Below are 15,788 nucleotides of genomic sequence, written 5' to 3'. Positions count from 1 at the left end.
CCAGACCTCATTGGTTCACATGTACTGTAAATGTGGTAAGATAGACAAGGTAGAAGTACTTGGAAGAGTGTTACATAAAGAATTAGAAGTACTTGGAAGAGTGTTACATAAAGAATTAACTTTTTGGAGTTCCAAGGAAAATAGTTATGCAATTCACAGAATGGGTCATTCAGGGTTGGAGGAGGATGGATTGAAGTACTTCAAAAGCATGAAAAATGATTTCTGAATAAAGCCCGATATAGTGCATTATACTTGCTTGGTCGATCTTTTTGGTAGAGTGGGTCACTTCAACTTGGCTTTGAAAATTGAAAACCATCCAAGTGATGCCTATGCAAGTACAAGCTCAAGCTTGGGCTCCATTGCTTAGTGCATGTAGGAAACACCAACAGTTATGTTTTGATGGCTAATATATATACATCAGCCAGTAAGCGGAAGGAAGCAGCTAAAATAAGAAGCATGACGAGGAATAAAGGATTGGTTAAAGTAGGTTGGAGCCGGATCGAGATCAATGGCTTGATAAATGTTTTTATGGCTGGAGATCAATCAGATCATCAATCTGTTGATATCTATGAAAAGTTGAATGAGCTTAATACAAAACTTAAAGAAGCTGGTTATGTTGCTGAAAGTCATCATGGAAAAAATTATTGAGACTGTAATTGATATTTTGTCAGTTTTAGAATCGAGTAATTATCATTTTCCTTCGCATTTGAAGCAATGCTTTGTTTATTACTGTTTAATTACAAAAAGCATTGAGTTTGGGTGAAACAATGATCACATTTTTTTGTGATAAATGGAGAAAAGCAACAAGCTTGCTCAACAGAATGATGATGAACACTTTTAATTATTTAATCAATACATTATGCAAGGGTATGTTTTGGATGACAAATGTTCATCCAGTCACAAAATGGAAAAGAGGTCATGAGGATTTCATGGATTTGATTTGAAGAACTTTTTCCAAGAAGCAAGAAAAGATGATTTTGGAAATGTGGAGAGTTTCACAATGCATGCCCTTGCATACTTTGGCTAAGCTTCCATTGTTTTGTAATGGATCCCTTGATGGCAACACCCAATATCTGCTAAGATTAGAATTAGTCAGTAATAGATACCAACAACCATGCATTAAGATGTTTGATGTTTTGATTTACTTTTGTAGTATACATTTGTTATGTTAAATAGCATTAAAGAGTTTTCTAGTAGAAGGGAAATTGTGGTTTACGTGCTTGCACTTGTTGAATTACCCTTGTTTAGGGTGCCATGAACTAAGTTACCTCGTGCTATTTGAATACCATTATTATTTTTAAATATATATATTGTTAGTAAATTGTTATTTGAACCAAACAATTTGTTCTAAAAAATTACATAAAACTACACATAATCCATATCCTCTTGTATAAATAGGAGGATAATGCACTTCAACCCACTCAAACTCACATCCTCTTACATAGACAACAATGCCTGTGCTAATTAAGCTAAGACTTAATTAACTATTTTATTTATATTAATTATTTAAAAATTAGATTAATTTATATTTTATATATTATTATATTAAATTATTTAAGTATCATTTATAATTATATTTAAAATTTTAATTTTTATTATAATTTTTTATGATAATATTAAATACTTGAAATTTCAAATTACTTCTGCAATACCTTTTAAAAGTGTAACAGCCCAGTTTTAGTTAAATCAGAACAGTGGTTTTGGAACCACAAATTCGAGCTTAAAAAATTATTTTAATATTATTTTTGGTATTTACAGCATGTGATTATATATGTGTGAAATTTTCGTAAAGAAATTTTACTGTTTGAATGCTTAATTCAGTAAAAAGGACTAAATCGCGTAAAGCTTAAAAGTTGTGTTCTATAAGCTAAAGGTGTCTAATGGATATAGAACATTAAAGTAAAGGTCCTTAAGTGGTAAATAGGTCATTTATGAGTTAGTGGATGATAGTGGAGTGACATTTGGTGTAATTACTAATGTTTTTAATGGTAAAATAGTAAATAAGTAAATTAATGATAAATTAAGTAAAACAAAGCCATTTTTTTCCTTCATTTATCTTTTTGCCAAAAATTTAAGAATAAAAAGTCATTAAAGAAGCTTTAACATTCGGCCAACCTTCCAAAGCTTGCATGGTATGATTTTTCGTCTCGTTTTTAATAATTTTTACGTTTTTGAGATTGTTGCTTTGTGTTCTAGCTAGCTCATGCCCTAATTTTTGATTTGGTTGATGAATTTGTGAGTTTCCATTGATGATAGCTTGATGTTTTTGAATGTTGATGTTGGAAAATGAATAATTGTTGATAGATTAATATGTTTTGTAAAGTGATTTTTGACAAAAATGTTAAATAGGGATTAAATTGTGAAATATGTAAATTGAGTGGTTGAAATGTGAGATAATGAAAGTTTTGGGCTGCTAGGGGCACTATAGTAATTCGTCTAAGCTTGGGTTATATTGACTTGTGTGAATTTTGTGTATTTGTGAAATAGGGACTAAATTGAATAAATGTGAAAATTTAGGGGCTAAAGTGAAAAAATGTCCAAATAGGTATTTTTGGATGAAATTGAATGAATAGGTGATTAAATGAGTTAAATTTGAATTCATATAGATCAAGAAATAAAGAAATCAGATTTAGATCGGGGGAAATCGAAAGTTGACGAGTAGTTGATCCGATCTGTTCGTTTCCGTATGAGGTAAGTTCATAAGTAAATAAATGTTTTTGAATTTAAATGTATATGTTTTATACATTGTTGAATTTGATTTGTATATAGATATACATTGCCGAATTTGATTTGTATATGGTTATACATTGTCGAATTTGATTCGTATATGGATATATATTGCCGAATTGATTTGAGCATTGGATGATTGGTTTCATGCATGAATTAATTTAATTATGAAGTTGAAAGCTCCGAATGAACCTTAGTAAATGTATTGGATATTGATGTCATGATATTAGGACTTCCGAGGTGTGATTCCGTGTAAGACCATAGTTGGGCTATTGGCATCGATTTGAGATTTCGTGTAAGACCATAGCTGGGCTATTGGCATCGATTTGAGATTTTGTGTAAGACCATAGCTGGGCTATTGGCATCGATTTGAGATTTTGTGTAAGACCATAGCTGGGCTATTGGCATCGATTTGAGATTTCGTGGAAGACCATAGCTGGGCTATTGACATCGATACGATATTTCCATGTAAGACCATGTCTGGGACATGGCATTGGTACGATACATTATGTACGAGTTTTCCCAAGTACCCTTAGTGTTCCAAGTGGTTAAACGGGTAATCCAAAGATTATGTCAAAGAAAAGACAACGTATGATCATGTTGAAAGGATACAGGTAGGTACGAAAAATTCATGAGTAATGAACTCGATGTATATTGGACATTTTGACAAGAATGTAAATGAGTAAATCATACTTATGAGAATGATCTTGTGATGACCTTTTGATTATAGGTCTATACTTATGAGGTATAAATATGTGGTAAATTTGATTGATGAATGTGTGAGGCTTTTAAGCCAAATTAAATTGAGACATGAAATGTTTCTTTGTTGTTGATGTATAGGTGAAATTGGCCAATGAATGGCATGTGAATATATGATAATGATTAGCTATTGGAATGGCTAGTTATGGATATGATTTGGTGTTATGTGTGTTGAAATAAATGTTAATACAAAGAAATCATGAAAGAGTAAAATTTGCAATAAAACAGTTTTGGACAGCATCAAGTTGTATAAATTTGAAAAATCACCAAAAATTGTGAAAATCGCATTAGAGGTTGAATAAGACATGAAATTAAATATTATTGAGTCTAGTTTCACATAGAATAAACGGAGTAAGCAAAAGAATATCATATTATGAGATATTTGAATTTTTGTGAGATAAGGTCAGAATGATTTCGGAATCCCCTATTCTAACTTTCGAAAATCATTAAAATTGTATAAAAATAATTATGGGTTATAATTTATATGATTAAAATTATTAATGATTCTATTTTCAAAATAAACAAACAAGAACATCATCCGAATTCTGTACTAAGAGATAATTAATTTTTAGAGAAGAAATGTCGGAACTATCAGACAGCAGAATATGGATGACCTTGAAGAATTAACTGTACTTATTGGCTAAACCAAAAGTTCTGAAAATTTTATGGTAAGAAGATATGTGAGTCTAGTTTCAGGAAAATCAAGCGAATCATAATTTGGAGTTCCGTAGAGGAAGATATAAATAATTTAGTGACTATGACTCGAGTAGACAGCTTGATGTGAACATGAGTAAATAGTGGAACTATGTGCAATTATGATTGTATTATCTTGAGAACATATTGTGAGGATTGGTAAAAGTATGTTAACAGATTGCTTATTATTTACATACCAACTTACTAAGCTATATAGCTTACCCCATTTCTTTCTTTTTCCTATAGTGTCACAAATACTAGCTCGGGTTGGAGATCGTCGGAGATTCTATCACACTATCAAGCTATTGATCGGTATCAATGTATTCAAAGTTTATGGCATGTATAGGGACTCAGTCATTTTGTCTATGAGTTATTATGTTTTGGCCAATGTTTTGGCTTGTAATGGTTAAATGTTTGATTTATGTGTAGCCATGTAACTTGACTTATATTGGCTAATTGCTTGTAAGCCTCTATATATATATTAATTATATGTCAAAGTCTTGTGATGTGAGTTGTGTTTGCATTATACATGATGAGTTGTGGGACCCTCATTTGTTAATGACGTCATAAGCAGAGGGTTACACGGGCTGAGGACACGAGCATGTCCCGAGCCATATGGGCGTGTGACCCTCTAAAACATTAAAATTTTCTTAGTGTTCCAAAGTTTCCGGTTTAGTTCCGAACCACTTTCAATGTATGTTTAGGGCCTCGTAGGCCCTTATAAGGGACGGTATGCATGTGTATAAATAGTTTTAAATTGAATGAAATTTTATGGCCCGGTTGTATGGTTGCTTGTGTTTAAGATCGGTAATGCCTCGTATCCTGTCCCGGCATCAGACACGGGTAAGGGGTGTCACAAAAATTATATTTTTCTAAACTATATTTTTGTTTGGTTTCTAAAAATATTTTCAATTATTATTTTTATTCTCATTCTCATAAAATGATTTTCATTTTTATTTTTGAAAACTGAAAAGCAAATTTTATAAATAAAGATAAAATTTTATTTTCAATAATTTTAATAAAATAATTTTGTATCATTTATATAGATTAAAATTAGTGTATTAGATTTAATATTTAAAAATTATTTTTACATTTATAATTACTACCTTAGTCCCTATTCCATGTTCTAATTAAAATTTTTCAAGCAATTAATTTTTATCACTTTTATAATTTAGTCCATTTAACTTAATTAATTGTTAATTTGACAAAATTACTTATTCAAAATTCAATTCACTTATAAAATCACTCCGTAAATATTTAGTAAAAATAACTATGAGTTTGGTTTATAAAAACGAGATCCTGAAATCATATTTTTCGACACTACTAACTTTTAGGTCATTACAATAAAATTTATTAATAGATATAGGATAATGTATTATTTCACACTTACAAGATCTATTATTTAAATCAAACATTTTTTATTTTTTCCCTTCTAAAGCAATTGAATGAATTATTTTTAATGTATCGAATTTTCTTCTAATGTAAAAAAAAAAATCGCAACATTTCACCCCGCAACCATACAACTTTTGGTTTCCGCCAGTTTTGATATCTGTAAATTTAAAAAGTTGTATCAATTTTTGTAAATTTGAAGTTGTATATACTTGTAAACTTGTTCAATGCTGTTTTTAATACCTGTTCTACGGGATGAAATGTTTTTAACATGCTCACCAGACTTGTTTTTTTCTATATAAGAAGAAAATTCATAACCTCAATAACATAATTTTTTTACTAAACTAATTAATGATTGGGTGGTCATGAGGGTGGTGCCGCCAATGACAACAACAGTACCGAAATTTACTGTTCAAAATAGATAATTTATACATATAATTGTTAGGTGAGTCATTTTCATAAATATTCAATAATTTTGAGTCAATTTAGAAAAATAGCCTATAATTAGGATGGGTACCCATTTGAAATTGGAAAATTGGAATAGGAAAAAGCTAAAGATAAAATTCTTAATTTCCATTATTTAACAGCTAATTTCTAAATCCCTAACAAAATAACTTGCCTTCTGCACTCCGACAACCACCGGCCAGCAGCCCAACACCATCATCGTTCACCAGTCGGCAGTCACCAACGGTCCACCACACACCCACTAGTCACTGTCGCTTCCCTCTTCTCTGTTTAATCTTCCCACTGTTCCCTCATTCAGAAATCTGAAGCCTGGCCTTCCCACTGTTCGACGATATTCCTCAACTAGCAAAAGTAGAAGTTGATTCAAGTAAGAATTCTCATTTCCCGTTTTATTTTCATCACTGTGGAGATGCATCATAAACATAGCAAATACTGAATATTGTTGGTTCAACTTGTGCTTCTCACTTTTTTCACAGAAAGAAGTTCTATATAGATTTTGATTTCAAAGTTTTACTAAATCTAGTTAAATTCCTTCAAAGTAGATTTTGATTTTGAATGTCACTGTTATAACTTACATACAAGGCCTAGAAAGGTGTTTTAACTAGTTCAGTAATGATAGGGGGGGGTTTGATATCAAAATGAAGTATTAGAAGAAGAGCAATATATATGGCAACAAAGATGTCATAAATCTGATTACAGAAAATTTTAACAAAGAGGGGGAGTACACTGTGGGAGTGAGTCTGTATTTTTTTTATGAAGTTATTAATACAAAAAAAAAAAAAAAAATTGTTAATGAGGTGGCCTCACTGAATTCAGAGCTTGACTTGTACTTAAGAGAGCCTTTGCTTTCCATAGCTGCAGACATACTTGGTTGGTGGCCTGTTAATTCTCAAAAGTTCCCTACACTTGCAAAGATGGCTCGCGATCAGCTCGCAATGCCAATATCAATTTCTGCGCCATGTTTAGATATTAGTGTCATGACCACGAATCCAACCAACTTGAACCCCGAGGGCATGGAAGCTTTAGTATGCAGTCAAAATTAATTGGTAACTCCCAAAGAAAGTAAGTCTTTACTCTTAATTTGTTTAGACCCTTTCATTTGATCTCCTATGCATCACTTTAGGGGTCTAGTCTATTCCTTGGAGCTACATTATCTCATCACTTAACTAAGTTCATTGGCTATCATAGGTGATGAAGAAGTTCATGAACCCACACAAACTATGGTAGGTACCACACGTGAATTATGATTAGAAGTGATCTACATTGATTTTTTTCATACACTATTAAGATTGGATTATCTTATTACCTTTTCATTTCATAGGATAAAAGGAAAAGGAAGATAATTATCAACATGACAACAACCAAGTATGTCTACATCCATGAGAAACAAAGGCTCTCTTAGGTACGAGTCAAACTCTGAATTCAATGAGGCCACCTCATTAACGTTGTTTGGAGATGCAAATTTACTGAAGTAGTTCACAATATAATATTTTGCAGTCTCTCTTGTCAAAGATTTGGAATCATCCAAGACTGATGTAGATGCAATTAGATTTTGGATTTTCTTTATTAAACATCTTTTCAAGTGGTCTTTCAAGCGTGAGGTTCCATAGTAGTTTGGTTCTGGATAATCTTTGAGGCAATATTTATATTTGGTTTTTCTTTCTTCGTTTACTTTAAACCTAACAAAGTAATTTACAAGAATTAGATATGCACTTTGTTAGGTTTGAAGTAAACAAAAGCCAAATGTAAATATTGCCTCAAGGATTATCCAACACTATGTGGCTGTGGAACCTCACGCTTGAAGACCACTTGAAGAGATGTTAAGTAAAGAAAATCCAAAACCTAACTGCATCTATTTCAGTCTTGGATGATTCCAAATATTTGACAAGTGAGACCGCAAAAGATTATATTGTGAACCACTTCAGTAAATTTGCATCTCCAAGCAACGTTAATGAGATGACCTCATCGAATTCAGAGCTTGACTTGTACTAAAGAGAGTTTTTGCTTCCCATAGTTGCAGACATGGTTGGTGGCGTGTTAATTCTCAAAAGTTCCCTACACTTGCAAAGATGGCTCGCAATGCCAGTATTAGTTTCTACACCACGTTTAGATATTAGTGTCATGACCACGAATCCAGCCGACTTGAACCCCGAGACCATGAAGCTTTGTTATGCAGTCAAAATTGGTTGGTAACTCCAAAAGAAAGTAAGTCGTTACTCTTAATTTGTTTAGAATCTTTTATTTGATCTCCTACGCATCACTTAGAGGGTACAATCTATTCTTTAGAGCTATATTATTTCATCACTTAACTAAGTTCATTTGCTATCACAGGTGATGAAAAATTCAAGAACCCACACAAACTACGGTAGGCACCGCATGTGAATTATGACTAGAAGTGATCTACATTGATTTGTTTTCATACACTATGAAATTGAATTATCCTTCTCATTTCATAGGATAAAAGAAAAAGGAAGATGGACCAGGAGGATAATTATCCGGTAAAGTATTTCAAATCTTTGAATCTTGAAGAAACTAAAAGTATCGAAGATATTGCCAATGATTCTAACAACATTGGTAATTGATTTATACTTATTATTAACTACAATGTTACTCGAACTCAAATGTCAATGTTGATATGAGTATTTGACTGATTAAGATACTAAAATAAAATAAAGAGAAAATTGTTTTATTTAGTTCAAAATAAATTAAACTATTGAAAAAGCATATTTTAATCCGTCTTTATTATAAATGGTTGGTGCCACAATGTTCTTCAGATGAACCTGTTGGTGAAAAAGCAGAGATCAAGGAAGCTTTGGTTTGCAATCAAAATAGGATAGAAATGTCACAAAAAGGTAAGTCCATATACTAATTTATTTAGTTCAATTTTTCGAAAGTTATTTTTATTTTTATTTCTTTCACATCTTGAGTTAAATCTAAAAGGGATGGAAACAGTGAAAGGTTGCAAAAATTTGTATTATGGAGACACTAGTAGTGGAGACAAATCCAAAGCTTCCAACAAAATGGTAGGAAATTGAATGTTGATTTTTATCATATTTTTATTTATTTAAAGAATAGATGTTATTATTTCACTTGAAATAAAAAAAAGTGGGTACTCTTTCAATACAGAATGTTGGCCTAGAAATGAGATCATTACAGTCATCTGGTTTTCTAAGTACACAAACTACTTGAATAATGGTTTTCTTCAACATTAGAAATGGCTTAACCTATTAAGCAAAGCTTATTGATACAGAACCTAATCATGGAAAAAAACATTAATTGCATAACGAGAGACTTATGAAATGACTTCACTTGTTCTATTAACAGAAACTTTTATTTATAGAGACAAGTGGGACAAAATTATAGGTTCAAAATGAGTTTGGGTAAAAAATAATGCCCGTTTAGAAAATAAATTAGGCATTGGGTAAGGTTTTTTTTGCCTCAAGCCTGGCTCGGCTTGAATTTGAAAAAAAAAAAAAAACCTGAAGTTTTGACGTTGTTTTGCCACTATTTTGTCACAGTATTGTTGCCATTTCATTATTATGTTGTTACTATTTTGTTGTTATTGATTAGATATTGTATAATTTTTGTTTTATTTATTTTGCTACTATTTTAGAAGAATTTGTTTGTTAAGTTATACCTATCGTAGTATAATTTAAGTATAAAGACTTTTTTTTAATTTGTTGAGAAACATTTATTTTAATGTTTTTAGTGTTTTGTCAAATTATATTTTTAATTTTTTATATAAAAATTTTAATACAAGTAAGTCGAGCTTGATTTTTAGCATTTTTATCCAACTCGGATTTGGGCAAAATTTTATGCCTATTTTTGAGCTGAACACATTTAACGGGCCTAAATTTTTGTTAGGGTCTGACCTAAACTCGGCCCTACTTGGTCCATGGACACCTCTAATATAAATATAATTTATTATATTTAAAATATAAACAAGATAAAACAATAATTCAAAACATAGGATAAAGATAATAACAAATATATTTGAGCATTTGGAATTCTAAGATTATGTTAATAGTAATCAAAATTTCAAGTAATGATTCATTATTAGATAATAAAAAGTCGGATCAGGTTCAAAGCTCATCTTTCGAATCTGATGGTGAAACAACATTGATGAAGCAAGGACCATGGTTTGAACAGGTTTATACTTCATTTCTTTTATATATATATATATATATATATATAATGTATATATTAATGGTTTTACATCTTGATTTTATTTGGATATTGTTCTCATATGATGTTATGGAATATTTACTCTCAAGGCATATTTATTAAACAAGCTTTAAACGAATATAAATAAACAAATTTTGTTAGTGTTTAATTCATCAAATAAACAAACTTCAAAATCTTGTCCATGTTTATTTATTTTGCTTAATAAACAAATATAATGAATAAAAATAGAATTGTTCATCAAACACATTGTTCATTACAACCTTGATTAATGGTAGAAATAGTTAATATGCATACTAATTGATGGTTTACCTATTAAGACTTTAATCGAGTAATCGTGTGATTTTAGCGATAATAAATTCAGTATCTGAACTTATAAAGTATCTTTTGTGCACATTATTATAAAATTTAATATCAATTGAATGTTATTTTCGATTGAAGACTCAATTAATTATTGAATTACTTTACATAAATTTTTTCATATAAGAGACATTTTATTTATGAAAGAAACTCAATACAACAACTATCATAGCCATCGATAAACAAACCAATGCATTGATCCCCAAGATCCCACTTCTCCGTAGCCAGTCATACTTTCTAAAAGGACAACCAAAATAAAAGTAGCCAACAACTACCGAAGAAATAGGGATTAAAAATAAGAGAGGAAAAGAATGGGAAAATATAGGAAAACCATCTCAAGGTCTTTAGAACTAGACGGATGATTAAACTAATCACATTACCAATTTTGATTGACCAACTCAATTGAAAAAATTATTAAAAATCATAAAAATAAAAAATATATATTAAAAAATAAAAAAATTGATTCAATAAGTTAAACCACCAATTTAATCAATTTTAGCCTTATTCAACTGATTTGCGGTGTAACACCTTTAATCCCTCTTCGTCATTGGATTAAGGTCACAGACATTACTAACAATTCAAAACAAATAATCAATCTTAATTAGACATGTAAGCTAACCATTTACATTATAATATACAGGGAGCAATACATGCTAATTTAATATTTATGTATTAGTGTTTTATATAATCAAATAACTAATCATGCTATGCAATGCTAAACTTAGTATTCCACTGTCTACACTCTTATCACTATTTATCCCTTCTTGAATGCTAGAAGTCGGATACATACAAGACTATTCTTATTAGCATCAGAGTATTGGTCCATATTCCATCTACGACTATCTTTTTATTTTATCTTCGATGATGTTAGTAGAATGCACTAACTATAGGTTTGCTAATCCATTCCAATTCAGAGTAAAAATTACTCTTACAGCCCCTATTTTGAGTCTACTCGACCCTAAAAATAGTTTAAAAATAGGTAGGAACTAATTCGGAACAATTTTAGAAGTTTAGGGTCATTTTTAAAATTTTCTAAAAATAGGGGATATACGCACGTGTGGCCAGGCCGTGTGACTCTCGAAGTTGGGGCACACGGTTATGTCCCAACTTGTGTCTTTGATCGTGTAACTCACTAACTTGAGACACACGTCCGTGTCTTTACCCGTGTGACTCACTAACTTGGGTCACACATCTATGTGTGTTGCCCATGTATGACACTCGGTCGTGTGGCAAAGCTGTGTGCACCTAAAAGTACCTTAAAACTTAAGTTTATCATTTTCTACTTACTTGGACATCAAGCAACTCATTTACCAATCATTTAACCTATTCAAAACACGATTAAACATGTTCAAAATACACCTAATTCATCACCGAATATGCCTAACCAATGTACCCTCATTGGGACCACATTTTATATGTTCAAATATATCAACAACACATCAAACATTCAAGACTTTCTTTCATATCACATTTATCATATTTGAACTGACTTTCAACTTCTAAAGTTACCAAATTTAAAGCTAAGCACATACTAAACATTATGCTAAGCTACCAAACTTTAAACTATCACATATCAAAATATAAACTAGGCTAACATACTAACATAGCCTCAACCACAACCATATACACATTTAACCATTATTTCACTAGCAACTAAGATAACAACACCTTATAAAGAATATCAACAAAAGACTCCCTAGGTATATGCCATTACAAAATAAGATATCACCACACTTGAGCTCGGGATTTGTGATTTGATGCTGAGTCGACGATAAATCGAACAATACCTAGCATGCGCATGAAAAACAAAACCGCACGCTGAGTAAAACTCAATGGTATTTCTATAATCCGAATAATATAAACTTGATTTAAGTATTTAAAATGCAATATGTAACAAGTAAGCTATGTTCAAAAGTTTCAATTCAATAATATATTTTTTGCTCATTCCTTATTCACATCTACTAAGATTTCACGTATTCAAATATATATATATATATATATATATATATATATATCAATTTCATATAACATTTGAATATATCAACTCATGCAATGACATGATTCATCTTTTTGATCACTGCTTGAATTCATTTCAAGTTTCACATCTCATTTCATCATTTCATATTTCATTTCTCATCTTTGTCATTTCAATATTAATCACATAAACTTATTATTTAATTTCCCCTATTAACATGACTCGGATTCGGACGATACATGGATCCAACCAACACACCAATTTGGCACCCAGTGCCTCATTGGATAAATCCGAAGTAATAACTGCGCTTAGCGCTATATAAATTGACACCCAGTGTCTCATCGGTTAAACTGAAGTAAATTGGCACCTAGTGCCTCATCGACTCGAAGTCGAAGTAATCCCTGAACTCTTCCTATCCTATGGCATGCCATCTATATCCGACTCAACCCGAATAATTAATAGGGTTTCATTTCACTTTTCAATACAATCAATGTCTTAATTTCACATATATTCACATCATCACATATAATCAATTCAATAATCATTTAATTAACTTATTTCATAATATACAAAATCAATCTATTTTCAATCCACTTTAAATTCAATTTAATCTCAAGTACCAAGTACTCACCTCAATGTTCATCATATGCAAACAATTAAATATGCAACAATCTACTATTTAATTCAGATTATACAGACACAAACCGTGAATTTCGAGCTATTCGACGTCGATTTTATCCTTCCCCTTTTTATTCGAGGATTCCAGTACGACATTAGCTACGGAATAAAACAATTAAATCACATTAATATTACGCATTTCAATTTTACATTAAATTTTAATTTTCACACTATATTTTGCTTATTCTTCAATTTAGTCCCTAAATCGAGACTAATTTTAACCTCCACATTTATACTCAAATTTTTATACTAATTTCACTCTAGGCTAAATTTAGCTTCCTCTTTTTCAATTCGACCCTTAAATTTTGACTTTTTTCATAATTTAGTCCCTATTACTCAAAATCAACAATTTATTCCACAATATAGTCATTTTCCATTTTCAACTTAAAAATCTATCTATTTAATCCCTAATACATAAATTATTCAATAATGTCAACATCTAAAATCTTGAACAATACTAAAAATTACAACATGGGTTGGGTAATCCTAGGTACCGAAATTCCCCAAAAATAAAAATTACAGGTATAAGGACTAAATTACACTAACCAATTTAGATTTGAACTTCAAACCCCTTTAGCTGTGCGTTCTTCTTTCTCCTTGCTATTTCTTTCTTTCTTTTTCTTTTTGTTTGCATGTAACAGAGAATGAAACATTCTCTTTCTTTTCTTTTGATTTTATTATTATTATTAGTATTATTATTAACTATCATAACATATATATATAATCATCATTAATGCCGTCCACTTTAATGAAATAATGGTACAATTTTTTCTTTAGTCCCTTTAATTTATTTTAATTTATAATTTAACTTTTAGCCCTTACGTGATTTGGTCCCTATACTTTAATAACTCCTAACTTCACAAAACTTACTAATCCAAAAATTAATTAGCTACTAAGCTAGCCTAGAAAATATTTACCAAAAATATTTACGGATCCGATTTACGGGTACGGAATCCTAGAAATATGCTTTCCGACACTTTTAACTATCAGGTTATTACATGCGGATCAATCAATCCAATCCCTTATTTCGAACAGATATCCAAACCACTTCCCAATCTAATTTAATTTAGTCTAATTATAAAAACAATGATAATAAAGTACGAGCAATACCAACAACAATTGACCTAACGACCAATCGACCTTACAAAGACAACTACAAAATTTTCCCTCTAACTACTAAGAATCAAAGATTATTAAAGAGAAAGATGAACAAAACATGATTAATAATTTTTAAAACGTAATCGTTTTTATTTAATTGATTGCTCATGTTTTTCAATCCAAAAATACCCAAAGAAAGCAAAGACAATCTTTCAGACATCACTTATATTCTAAAACCTTAAATTATAACAGCTTTTCAACTAAAATTTCCAGTTTTAGTAACTCTTCTAATAGAATTCCAATTTTCTCGTCCACTACTTGAAATCTCGTTAGTTCAGTTACTCAGATTTCCTTTTATAGTAACTCTTTTTCTTCCTCTAGATTTCTGGGTTCTTTTTTAGGGATTTTAAGGAGCTTCAGATTCCATAGATCAGTTCAAAAAACATTTTTTTTTCTTTGTAATTTCATTTGAATATAATAATAAAAGGAAAATTTTACTAATTTCAGCAATTTCTTATCTTACTTCGTTACATAGTATTTTGAGTAAGTTAATTTTTGACTGGGAATCACTTGGTCTTCAGAATTCGATATTCGATTCATTTCATCTTCTTGATATATGTACTTCTTTTCTGGGTTTTTATTTTGAAATTTTGATATATATATTCTAACAATGGATGAATCTTAGGTGGGTTTTGTGAGTAATATTGATGGAAAATTGTGGATTTTTCTTGCAGGATTTGTGGAAGCTTTTCGACGATCCATTTAACTACTCAGTGCTGATGAACATGGATGCTTATGGTGGTTGGTGTAGTAGCAGTGCAACTACAGATCAGATGGTCGCTTCCTTTGGTTTCTTTTCATAACCATCCATGCCACATGCCTCTTTTGATTCAACAAATGGTGTAGGACGAAGTTCTGGTGCATATGTTGAATTTTAACAGCTGTTCAACTAAGCTTTCCAGTTTTAGTAACTCTTCTAAGGTTTTATTTGTGGTAAATCTTCAACAAAGCCTAGTTCCGGTACATACGTTGAATTTGGATATGCGAATCGATACTTCTTATAATTGTTTGGACACGTAATGAACACTTTGGTAATACATCGGTTCTTATAATCTAGTATGAATTTGATTGGAGATAAATCAATGATTATATGATACACATTATCAATGCTTTCTTCAAATTGCTTAAAAAGAAATATGATAGATTTTCAAATGCATACTGTAGGGTGTAACTCACATTTATCAGATCCGTTGCGGGCACCTAAGATGAGAAACTGAAGGGGAGCAAAATGACGTGTGATGTCAGGACGAGAAGGTCCCAGACGTCGGGATGACATGACGTACTTAGTACCCAAGCAAGGTTGCGATGTTGTGTCGAGCAGGTAGGCCATGTCATGACAAGACAATAATTAATGCTCAAATACAGTCACTTTTTTTACTCTCAACAAGATTTATTCTCCCAA

General features: G+C 30.9%; 2 long non-coding RNA genes across 4 annotated transcripts; both read left to right on the top strand.

Annotated features, from left to right (window-relative positions):
* The first annotated feature begins 5,914 nt into the window (after positions 1-5,914).
* On the top strand, positions 5,915-9,161 carry LOC128042444 (uncharacterized). 3 transcript variants are annotated; one of them, XR_008197932.1, is made up of 8 exons: positions 5,923-6,400; positions 6,889-7,095; positions 7,222-7,256; positions 7,355-7,435; positions 8,048-8,238; positions 8,365-8,398; positions 8,490-8,531; positions 8,808-9,161. It is a non-coding gene; the product is annotated as an uncharacterized LOC128042444 (long non-coding RNA). The 3 variants fall into 3 exon arrangements; XR_008197931.1 differs by having other exon boundaries at positions 5,915-6,400; positions 6,895-7,095; positions 7,355-8,238; XR_008197930.1 differs by having other exon boundaries at positions 5,917-6,400; positions 7,355-8,238.
* A 5,661-nt stretch (positions 9,162-14,822) lies between these two features.
* LOC128039734 (uncharacterized) lies at positions 14,823-15,788 on the top strand. The gene is made up of 2 exons (XR_008194211.1): positions 14,823-15,417; positions 15,551-15,788. It is a non-coding gene; the product is annotated as an uncharacterized LOC128039734 (long non-coding RNA).

This window comes from Gossypium raimondii, chromosome 1 (assembly GCF_025698545.1).
Source record: "Gossypium raimondii isolate GPD5lz chromosome 1, ASM2569854v1, whole genome shotgun sequence".
In the NCBI taxonomy this organism is placed as follows: Eukaryota; Viridiplantae; Streptophyta; class Magnoliopsida; order Malvales; family Malvaceae; genus Gossypium; species Gossypium raimondii.
This window is presented reverse-complemented; position numbering and strand designations above follow the sequence as displayed.